The sequence below is a fragment of the Anser cygnoides genome, chromosome Z (genome assembly GCF_040182565.1).
Source record: "Anser cygnoides isolate HZ-2024a breed goose chromosome Z, Taihu_goose_T2T_genome, whole genome shotgun sequence".
Classification (NCBI taxonomy): Eukaryota; Metazoa; Chordata; class Aves; order Anseriformes; family Anatidae; genus Anser; species Anser cygnoides.
In genome coordinates, this window is record NC_089912.1 from 67198777 (window position 1) to 67207545 (window position 8769).

Genomic DNA, 8769 nt, shown 5'->3' on the forward strand with positions numbered 1-8769 from the left:
TGTTACTAAGGATGGAAATAAGCATCTCCACAGTCTGAATGACTGCAGATGCATTTGGCAGAGTAGCTGGCTGTTTGCTTATACCAGAGTTGCAGCTGTAATTGTGTTGTCCTTGTAAATCACTGGAATGTCAGATAGCAGTGGTTATCCCTAGCCTGGGTGGTGAGGCAGATGTTTTTGGTACGGTGAGCAGAGAAACAGGGTAATTGAGATCCCTTACAAGAACAACCCGAATCTACGTCTTCTGCTCCTTGCTTAAGTGTCCTTCATCATGTCGCAGACAATTAAATGGTGCTCCTACTCCTTCTCTCCTTCTTGTGTGAATGTGGAATTACGGCAACTTTCGTTTTAAAATAATTTATGTAAAAGAGTTATAATGTGTGCTGACTGTCAGCTTGCAATGCTTAAACATGCTGGTTTACATTGAGAAAACTCTGGTTTTAATGGAACTGAAAACATTTACTTGGTCTCCGTACTCAGAAAGAGGCATTCCTGAGTATACTTTCAGAGCAGAAGACTTATGATGTCTTGTTTCAAATTCAGAGGAAATAGCCCCCGTGCAAAATAGGTACATCAATGATTAATAGGGCTGTGAACTTCCCCATCTGAAAGTCATCTTCAGCCGTTAGGAAAAAAACTCTGAAAACTCATGGCTGTAATCTGGGACAAAAATGCAAACTGATATATTTTATTTATAACAGGTTCATTTAAAAGTCACTCTGTAGGAACCATTCATTATCACTTTGATTTTTATGAAGTCTTCACATGGGTTATGCCTAGACCTCTGTCTCCTTCAGCAAGGAGAAGCATAGGGTACTGTACCGTGCTCTTGTCTACATCTCTGAGCTCTCCATAATCAGCAGGACTTTGAAGAGAAATGAAGTAGGTGATCTTCAAGGAAGTTCCTCTGAAGACTGCATTCAGCATCTCAGTTCAGCAAAGCAGTGAAACGCTGACTTTGAGCCAGGGATGATTAGCATACTTAGACACATGCAGGCTTCTTGCTGAATTGGTTCCTGCATCTTTAAATGTCTCAGCATAGAGTTATATTTATGCTGCTTTTGTGAGGGTGAGGTGGAAAAATAGACAGTATTAATCAGCAAACTGAAATAGAGTGCAACCATTTAGGAACGTAGAGGTGAGCAAACACATGAATCTGTGAAAGAATCCCAAATGCCCAGGAGAGATGTCATCAGTTGTTTTTAGGCTGGAAAGAAATGTCAGCAAATTTGCGGTTTGCAATGCACCTTCTAAAAAAACACCAAAGCAATATAAAAAATCAGATTTTAACATCATACCATCCCAAGATATACAAGGCTTCACAGATAACCGTGGGTAGATTCTCTACAAAGCTTTCCAGGTATCTGCTGCCTTAGGTCTGTAAAAGTCAATACACAGTCCATATTGCGAACTCTCTCTTCTGTTTCTACTCTGGCAGTATTTCCATTGGCTTCAGAGTGATGATTTCCTGACAGACTGACTGCTGCTGGAGGGATGAGGGACAGCTTCATCAGGCTTGGACAAAAGCTATTTCCTATGGAGAATTACTGTTGAGCTATGTCACCCCCTTACTCCTGCCCTTTCCTTTCCAGATCATTTCCCAGCATTGCTCTTTCTATAAAGTATCTCACCTGTCCTCTCTGAATCAGTGTACCAGGCTTTTGAGAACGTCTGGTTTTGCTGAAGGGATGGAAATGAGATATAGACACATTAAGACTTTCTTTATTTTTGAAAGCAGAAATTCACTTTTGTGCAGGATTTAAGACTATCATAATTAGCTAAGATCCAGGGGAATTTCATTTTCTGGGAATGCGTAAAAGGTCTTCCCTCATTGTGTTTCCCTTTGGAGTTTTTCTTCTGGGACACTTAGAAAAGAGCCAGGGCAAAACTGGCAGATCTCCTCAGGAAGAGCAGGTGGTATCGTGGGGGGAGCTGTTAGAGGCCCTTGGTTCAAGGAATCAATTACTTTAGCTTGGTGTGTTTTACAGACACAGTTGCATTTTTAGAGGGGAGATGAACCCATGTTGTAAGACACTTCCTTTTTCTGTTCAGAAAAGAAACCACAGACTTTTGGGGTGTCTCTCTCTGTGTGTGTATGTGTTCGTGCATGTCAGATGTCAGCCCAGTACAATGGGTGGGGGAAAATCTAGGAAGGTTTTAGTCAAGGTAGCTTTTAATGTGAAATCAGTTCCTCCAAACCATCAACAGGTTCCTTAATGCAGAGACATTTCCAAGATATCAAAATTCCTGTTCTTGAAATAAAGGAGGTTTTGGCGTTCTGACAACCCAGGACACAGTATCAAGCCCAGGTCTCAGTCAAGATCTCGGCAACGTTTGGCTCTTCTGGTACACCAGCCCTACCATCTGTGCCCCTCCGCACCACCACCACGCTCCCCTTCCTGCTCCCTCCAGGCACTGCGAGCAGCACCTCCTCCTGCTCCTCCCTCCTGACCACTGCATCGGTTTTTACCCATCCCTTTGTACAGACCCCTCTTGAGGCTGTGCCTAAAACTTAGTATTTTATCCTCTCTCACCCAGTCTTCAGCCTTTGATGATGCACCATTTGGACAAGGGCCTGGGCAACCTGTTCTAGGTGGCTCTGCTTGAGCAGGGGGTTTGGATCAGATGGCCTCCAGAGGTCCTTTCCGATCTCAGCCATTCTGTGACGCTGTGAACTCCTGTCCAGGCCGTGGAGGACTTGTGTCCTGGGGCTGGTGGCTATCAGGAACTGGCCAGCACGGGTGCAGCCGGGGCCACCTGCAGCCCAGCCCGTGGAGGCATGGGGCAGGCACCGGTCCTCTCTGCTCACTGCTCTGCTGGCCATAAGAGAGGAAACAGTCATTTAAAAAAAAAAAAAATTTAGTACTGAATCCTCTGAATGCTTCGTTTCATTTCTGTTCTCTTTATGGGAATTGAAACAGTTGTTATCACATTCCCCAGTATGTACCAAGGTGGCGATGATTTTAATGAGCTATTTTGTTTTGTGGCTTTTGGTTTTGTTGTTGTTGTTTTTTGTTTTTGTGAAGGGGGTGTTGTGGCTTAGCCCCAGAAGGCAGCTCAGTGCCATATGGCCACTCAATCACTCCACCCAGGTGCGATGGGGGAGAGAATGGGAAAGGTAAAAGTGTGAGAACTCACAGGCTGAGACAAGGCCAGCTTACCAGGTAAAGCAAAGGCCGTGCGTTCAGGCAGAGCAAACCAAGGAACCCACTCGCTGCTTCCCATCGGCAGGAGGTGTTCAGCCCCTCCAGGACAGCAGGGCTCGTCGCCTGTAATGGTTTCTTGGGCAGACAAACGCCACCACTCCAAACGTCCCCCCTTCCTCCTTTGTTCCCCCGGTTGTTATTGCCGAATATGGCACCACATGGTGTGGGACACCCCTTCGGCCAGCCCGGGCCGGCTGTCCTGGCCCTGTTCCCTCCCAGCTCCCGGTGTACCCCCAGCCCCTCATCACTGGCAGGGCAGCATGAGGAGCTGAAATGCCCAGGGCTTTGTGTGAGCACTGCTCAACAGCTAACACATTGGTATGCTATCAACACTGTTTATTAAAAATCCAAAACAGCATCATACAAGCCTCTATGAAGAAAATTAACTTTATCCCAGCCAAAACCATGAGGGGGGGGAAGGGAGGAAGGGAACGGAAGTAAAATAGAGATGTTCCTTTCCTTCTGCACCTTTTGTCTTACTTTATTTTTGTAAGAGCCCACTGAAGGAGGTTGAGGTGCTGCAGGTTAGCTGCTCCCCACCTAACTTTCTGACAGCAGCTTGGTTGCCCACATGAGAAGCTGCTTTGTCACGGGCTTTTTCCATAGCTGATGGGGAAGGTGTGGCCTCTGTGGAGGCAACCTGAGGCCTGAGCAGCAGCTCTGTGACTTCTGTTGATGCTGGGGGAAGCTGTGTAATGGCAGGGTCATCTCCACAAAACGAACTCACATGAGGACAGGCCTATGTGATGTGAGTGGGGCATGAGGACCTGTCTGACTCTTGGATAGGTGTTGTTGGAGGTGTGTTTTTCCACAAAGAGCATTCATTCTGTGTCCTGGGCTGGCTGATGTAAGCACTTGCATCCATGAGGAAACTCACACACCTGATGCAGTCCAGGGAGCCGAGACCTTCCCTTCCCTTCCCTTCCCTTCCCTTCCCTTCCCTTCCCTTCCCTTCCCTTCCCTTCCCTTCCCTTCCCTTCCCCCTTCCCTTCCCTTCCCTTCCCTTCCCTTCCCTTCCCTTCCCTTCCCTTCCCTTCCCTTCCCTTCCCTTCCCTTCCCTTCCCTTCCCTTCCCTTCCCTTCCCTTCCCTTCCCTTCCCTTCCCTTCCCTTCCCTTCCCTTCCCTTCCCTTCCCTCTGAACTTTGCAGATGTTTCCCACCTCACTTTCCTCCACCACTCTCCCTGAGCGGTGCCCTGGGATGATGCTCCTCCTGCCTGGCCATTGCTGCGTGCATGCACTGCATATGCACGTCCAATATACAGGTGTTATTTCCATGTGCACATCCAATATACAGGTAGCATTTCGTCCATATTCCCTGGAGCACAATGGACAGGGGGACAGCTTGTGCTGCTTCTGGCCTTGGCTCTGTCAGCTCTCCTTAGCAGAAAGCTTGCAGCCAGCTTCTCAGAAGAAGAAAGGTGAAACACAGATCTTGACCTAATGGCTCATTCCTTGGCAGCAGGGAAACACAGCACAGGTACTTGGACAATGCAGGGGCACCGTGCACAGCAGGAATCATTTAAGAACCACCAGGTCTAGTGATGCTTTACCTAGCTGGTGGTACCTCAAAGGGCAACTGCTGACACTGGTGCTGTGAGCCTGCCACCTCTCAGGTGAGATTCCTAAGGACATCAGCTCCCAGACAATGATGCTGGGAAGAGGAGCACCTCCAGCTCTGGGCAGCCCCGGTCCCAATAACTGTCTGTACAGACACCAAAACCGAAACAAGCTCTGCGTAGCTTCTCTGGCTGCTCCCTGTGTATCTGCTGCAGCTTGTGCTGACTAGGAAATGGAAAACACATGGGAGTAGCCCGCCCCCTTGGCTCCATCACAGCTATATCAGTTTTCCTGCAAGACTTGGAGTTAAATCAGCACAAGCAATTTTAGCAAACTTTAATATAAACCATGCGAGGGTATTCTTGTCACTCCCTGCCTGTGAAGAGAGGGAATGACTGCAAAGGTAATGGTCTGAAAGAGCTGATCAGGTTTTGGAGGTGACTGTACAGGTTGGTTAATAGATGGATTTTTACTGTTGTCTGTGGTCATTAATGATAATATTAATTCTTACAGTAAAACATGGTGAACAGCTGTAGTCCGGTTGTTGCCTTACTCAGGAAGAGACCTAAACCCAAACTTCTGCAGGGGGAATTGCTCTGTAATGAAGCCTTTGTAATATGGAAAATCAGAGAGTGTGTGAGGGCTGTTTTTATGCTCCGAGGAGCCTGGGGCAGAGTTCAGAGGAGCTGGTTGCTCTCTGCTGTGAGTGTTACATCTATTTCCCTGTGGTCTGGAGCGTCCTGTGTTGGGAGGGAGGTTTGTTGGCTGCCCTACCTGTGAGGACCTGTGCCCTACCTGCTTGGCTTCTGCTCTCAGGTCTATTTGTGCTTCACCCAGGACTTTGTGTGTTGATGTGGTGTTAGCTGATATTTATTCATGAGCCTTTGTGTCACTGTTTGTGTTTCAAAACCCGTATTCTTTTTCTGCACTGTCAGGGACTAGAGCGCCTAGAAATTTGCCCTTGGTTACATCTCCAGCACCTGTCTGGGGACTGGGACTCCTTTTCTACTGTCCTGTGTGTTTGGTGTAGTCTCCTAAGCACCTATAACATTGAAGTGCAGTTGCGGGAGGAAAATTAATTTTCAAGTAATTGTTTTTTCTTGGTATGATCTCTGGCTTCAACCTTTTTAGAAATATCATCACCCTGTCTCCTGGACCTGCATCTCTTCCATTTGAAGTGCTTAACTCTGCATTCGTGTCATCTAGATATTTTCTAGTAAATAAAGCTGGCTGAAACTCCTTCCTTACAATGGAATAGTAATTTCTTTGACTAGGATAAGAAGATGGCTTTCAATTATATTCAGTATATGGTAATTCTTGAAAGTTAAACAATAATTGCTTCTCCTAGCTGCTGCATTGGGAGACTTAAGTAGTCTGGGCACGGAAGTATCATGATAAAACATAATCACCACAACAAGTAGAGTAAGTCTTTTATTTCAATTGGAGTTTTCTCACAGCTGACGACTAAAAACTATTTTTTGATATTTTTTTTTAAAGGGGGATTTTCCCAAGCTGGACACAAGTTAATGAAATACTGTTTATCTTGTCAGTGCTCTCTTCTCCAACAACAACAAACAGGCTTATTAAATATTTCTAACCTGTTCTGTGATGCCTTTCATGCTGGCTTCCTGCACACACACACAAAATGTCACAATTTCTTTTGCACATGCTTCCAGGGCTGCACCAGCTGCTAGCAAATACTACTCTCCTTCTCTGCTGATGCTCAGTTTCGGTATTTTATCTGAGGCAATTTGCTTTCTGCTGACTCTATGAAGCCCTTCAGGGCTTGAACTCTTTCTCCAATCACACCTCCCACCCTCCAAAGGGCCAGCAGATAGCAGCCTGCTTGTCTCACCAGCTCTTAAATTTATGCAGACTGGGCAGCTGCTTCTTCATCCCCGCAAGTCCCTACCCAAAGATGCCAGAGATACTGCTGTCCTTTCACTCTTTAAATCAAAACTGAAAGCTTCTATCCCACCGAGCTCTCATCTGTCAGCTGGCAGCTGCGTGCCGAGCTATTGTATTGTGGATCACTTGGAAAGCATCTCCTGGCCAAGGTCCTCGGAGGGGCTGAGACCCCCCCCTCACCCATGACCTTTGGAGGGGGCTGAGAGGGCTTTGCAGGGATGAGCCCTGTGCATGGTGTTGGAAGCTGTGGCAGGCTTCCCCCTGACCCAAGGAGGAGCAGGGCTGAACAGGTCCCTGACTTTCTGCTTGAACACCAAAGGTATCTCATGATCAGGGTGTTTTAAGAAACATATCTATTAAAGGAAAAAAGTGTTTCATTGTTGGGCACAGGTGGCAAGAAAAAGCAGCCCAGAAGCTTGATTTAAATAGCTCTTCTATTTTTAAGGGCAATTCTTTTAAAAGAATGTTTACTGCCTTTTTGTGGTGGTGATAAAATCCTGAAAACTTCTTGGGATAACACTTGGGGTCTGATTTTCTTGATTATAGGGCAGTAACTATCATGCTTGTGGGTTTTCAAAGCATTACTACTGTTATAAACTCAGCAGGCTAAGTACTTTCATTTGGATGAGATGCATTTTTGAGCACTTAAGTTTTACTCATTAAATACAAAACCTGATGCAAACTGACCTTTAGCTCTCAATTGAGTCCAAGCCATTAGAAATTCAACAGTTACGCGTCCAGTGACGAAACTAATTGCCAAATGTGCTGGAATGACAGAAACACACATACACGCACATGCGGATGGGAGCCTGTCTAATGCAGTGGGAGCTGCAGGATGGATTTTGTTAAGAGGATAGGTATAGGGCTGGTCCCAATCCAGTGAGTTTGTTTATTCGTTCTGCAACGAGATCAAAACAGTTTTAGTAACACTGTCAGCACGCTGCTGCTGCTGTTGACAGCAGGAATAAACACCACCTGAAGGGCATGGGATCGGCTGCCGTGCCCCAGTGCTGCGGGAGGCAGGATCGCCCCTGTTTCTCCATCCAGGATCTGCATAGAAGAGCTCGTAGGCTTCTCTTACGCTAGCTGCTATGTGAAGACAGAGGGAAGAGCTAGACAGTCTAGCTGTTGTTAGGGTGCTGTCTACTTCTGCATATTTAGCATAAAAATGTGTCTTTGGTGTGTTAAGAGAGAATCCGATAGGTTTTGGAAGTTACTGGTCTGACCTGGAATGCTGGCCCTAGCAAGTGTGCTGGAGAAGCTGTGAACTGGAGCTCTTGATAACTGTGGTGGTTAACCATGGGATCATACCCTCATTTTATTTATTTATTTATTTATTATTTTTTGAGTGAAACTGTTTTAAAACTATGTTAGCTAAGGTTTTTTCTTTTTTTTTTTTCTTCCACAAGCAGAGAGACGTCTGGTGGGTTTGAAATATGACACCAAAGGCAATTGTATTATTGTAATCAATTATTTTATGTTGTGGTGAAAATGGGCGAAAAGGAAAAATAAAGAAGAGCTCTGATTCGATGTGTGATGTTCACATCTCCATTCTGATCAACTCCATACACTTGAAAAGAACCCTGGTGGTATTAATGACACTAGATGCTGAAAAGAGATATTTTTCTGCATGTAGAGAAATCATTTTAGAGAAGTGATGAACTTTTCTGCTCTTCCAGACTTACCAGAGGTCCAATCATTATGCAGATGTCATTGGGACCAAAATTTTAGCCTGACTTCATCAGGTGTGGCACTACTGTCATACAGTTATTTGTGAAGTTTTTGCAGAAATTCCAACGTTTGCAACTGTCTTGAGGAGTAAGTCCTTAGCTGCAGCCACAACTTAGGGTGCGAAGACACCGCAACGCTTGTGCACACAGTGGCTGTTTGCTTGGTTTGCTCCCCACGACAGAGGAAGCTGCTGTCTGAAAACTTTTGTCTCTTAATTAAATGCAGGCACAGCTTGAATTTTGTCTTTTCAAACTATTCCCATGGTGGGGAAAAGTGTTGTTTGTGTTTGTTTGACTTTCACATTTTTGGTGCTTTTAGCTTATTGCAGGGCTGACTGCTGAATTTTGGAACAGGACCTAAATGCCT